Raw genomic sequence first — 3,406 nt, forward strand, 5'->3', positions numbered from 1 at the left:
ATGAAGTACAGATTTATGAGGGGAGAGCGGGGAGGAGGGTGGGGGAATGAGGAGCTGATGCCAGGGGCTTAAGTGGAGAGCCAATGTTTTGATACTGATGAGGGCAACAAATGCACAAATGTGATTTACACAATTGATGTATGTATGGATTGTGATAAGAGTTGTATGAGCCCCTAATAAAATGATTTAAAAAAATAAATTTGATTCAATAGCAGTTTAAATTCATCAACAATACAAATTGTTTCCCCCAATGGTAAAAAAAAGAGAGAGAGAGAGAGAAACGACCATGTGTAAGTTATTGGGAGTGGTTGTAGAGACTTCACTGTGTAATATAGGGCAGCCATACAATGTCTTACATATAAGGCGGCTAGTCAATATTTGTTGTAATTATTATTTTGGAGCTCTGCTGACAACATGAGTTAGGCATTGGGCAGCTAATTGGAAGGTCAGTGGTTCAGATTCCCCAGTCGCTTTAAAGGAGAATGATGAGGCTTTCTGCTAATGTAAAGATTTGCAGTCGTAGAGCCCCTAAGGAGCAGTTCCTCTCTGTCCCATACAGGATCACTACCAGTTGGAACTGACAGGACGGCAGTAGGTGGGGATAATTATGGTAGGCGTCTTTGGGTAGTGCTCAGGGTTCACATGCTCAGCTGCTAATTGCAAGTTTGGCAGTCTGAGTCTGCCCAGAAGCATCTTGGAAGAAAGCCTTTGAAGATTTAGCTACCTGGAGTCAAACTGACTAAAGTAATTCATGATTGGATAGGTACTGTAGGGAATAGTGAATTTACATTAATGGGGAAAAACAACTCAGAAAAAGAGAGTGACAATCATTCAGGCAACTGAAAGAAACTGTAATCAATGTCACTGAGTTGTACACGTAGAAACTTGAATTGGTGTTATTTTTTGCTGTATCTTCAGTAACACCAATGACAGCAAGATGAGCTTTTTAATTAAAAAAAAAGGTCTGGCAAACTAGATCTGAAAAGGCAGCCCTTGAAAAGCCTATGGCGCCTAGTGAAACTCGTTCGTCTGCCTTTCTCTGATGCTGATACCACCGTCTCCTTCAGACCAGCATCTCAGATGATGTGCTCAGCATGCAGCTGGGATAGTATGATGAAAGGATACAACCCTGACACACACCTTTCCTGATTTTTAACCATCAGCTATTCTCTGACTCTGTTCAAATGACTGCCTCTTGGTCCATGTACAGGCTCTGCATTTGCATAATAAGGTGGTATGGAATCCCCATTCCTCTCAAGGCTATCCATAGGTTGCTATGATTCACATAATTGATTCCATTTGCCCTGTCAATACAGAACAAGTAAACCTGTTTCTTTTCTTCCCTTCTTTGAACCAAGGTCAGTCTTACGTCAACAGCGATGTATGTATCTTATTCTAAATCCTCTTCAGATATGGCTGGAATGTCTGGCAGCTCCCTCTCAATGTACTGATGCAACTGTTTTCAACAAAATCTTACTTGCATGTGACATGAATTATATTGTTTGATAATCTCCACTTTCTGTTGGGTCACCTGTCTTTGGAGTGGCGCTTCATCAGTATAAATGTTTCCATGGGTATCCGTTGATCCCTGGAGACTTGGTCTTGGCTAATGCCTTCAGCGCAGCTTGGATTCCGGACTTCTTCCTTCAGCACCATCCGCTCTTGATCATATGCTCCCTCTCGAAAGGATGGAATATTGGCTTTTAGATCTCGTTGGCACAGTGACCGTACTCTTTCCGTCTTCTTCCCGTGCTTCCTGCTTCGTTCAATAGTTTGCCCATAGAATCTTTCAATATTGCAACTCGAGGCTTGAATATCTTCTTCAGTTCTTTTAGTTTCAGATATGCTGTTTGTGTTCCTCCTTTGTAATTTTCTAATTCCATTACTTTGCACATTCCATCATTATAATACTTTACTTTGTCTTCTTTTGTTTTTCATGGTAGCATCCTCACCTCAACCCCGCTTGGTGGTTCACGTGGAGAGATCCCTGAGAGCGAGAGCCAGGCCAACTTTATTGCTAACCAAGTCTTATCATCACTTAGGGGGGCGTGATTACAGGTAACCACACGTCACAGGAAGGGGCAGTACAATCTATTTTGTCTTCTTGATCTGCCCTTTGAAATTTTCTGCACAATTCTTTTACTTTGGCATTTCTTCCATTTGCTTTAGCTTCTTGATGATCAAGAGCAAATTTCAGAGTCTTTTGTGACATCCATTTTGATCTTTTCTTTCTTTCTTTTCCTTTTAATGACCTTTTGGCTTTCTTCAGGTATGATCTTGATGTCACCCCACAGCTCAGCAGGTCTGCTGTTATTAGTGTTCCATTCTTCAAATCTGTTCTTGGGCTGTTCTGAAATTTTAGGTGGGATAGACTCAAGGTCATATTTTGGCTCTAGAGGGCTTGCTTTTATTTTCTTCAACTTCAACTGGAATTTATATATGAGCATCTGGTTGTCTGTTCCACAATTAAGCAATGGTCTCATTTTGGCTGCTATTAGTGTGCTTTTCCATTGTCTCTCTCCACAATTGTAGTCAATTTGATTTGTGTGGAGAAGTCCATGTGTACAATTGCCTTTTGTGTTTTTTATGTTTTTGGAGTGTTTCATCTGTTTCTGAGGTGTGCTGTAACAGCACACCACAAACTGGGTGGCTTATAAAAACAGAAATGTGTTTTCTTACCATCCTGGAGGATAGGAGTTTGAATCAATGTGTCAGTCAAACCATCCTTGGTCTTGCAAAATTCTATCATAAGGCTCTTCAGCTTCTATCATCAGGGCTATATTTTCCAACTATTGTTCCTTCCTCTTTGTTTCCGACTTTTGTTAGCTGGGCACCATCAGCTTTCTTCACCATATTTGCTTATGCACCCATTTTGTCTTCAGCGATCGTGTCAGGAAGGTGATCATCACAGAATGCCAGGTTACTAGAAGAAAGTGTTCTTGCATTGAGGGAGGATTTAAGTAGAGGCTCTAGGTCCATCTGCTACATTGATACTTATCATATAAATATATGTACATAGACCTATAACCCTATAGTTATATATTCATATATTTACATATGTGCATGCCTGTATTTAGACCGCTATACATGCCTTTTGCCTTCTAGTTTTTTCCTCTGTTTCCTTTTGCTTTTCTCCTGTCCCACTATCATGTTTACCCTTCATTAAGCTTTCAGTAATTCCCCTCAGCTAAATTGCACTTGATCACCCCCCACCAGGTGTTCTACACCCTCCTCACCATTAACTTTAGATATCTTGTTGTTCCCTTCTCCCTGGGTCTGTTGGCTTCCCTCTCCTCTGTATCCCTAGAACTGTCAGTCCCATTGTTTTCTCCTCAGGATTGTTTATATTATCTTATATAGATAGACATGAAAAAGAGGAAGAAGAAGAAAGAAGGAAAGAAAGAAA

This window comes from Echinops telfairi, unplaced genomic scaffold (assembly GCF_000313985.2).
Source record: "Echinops telfairi isolate 266 unplaced genomic scaffold, ASM31398v2 ScPeMD7_11;HRSCAF=52, whole genome shotgun sequence".
Classification (NCBI taxonomy): domain Eukaryota; kingdom Metazoa; phylum Chordata; class Mammalia; order Afrosoricida; family Tenrecidae; genus Echinops; species Echinops telfairi.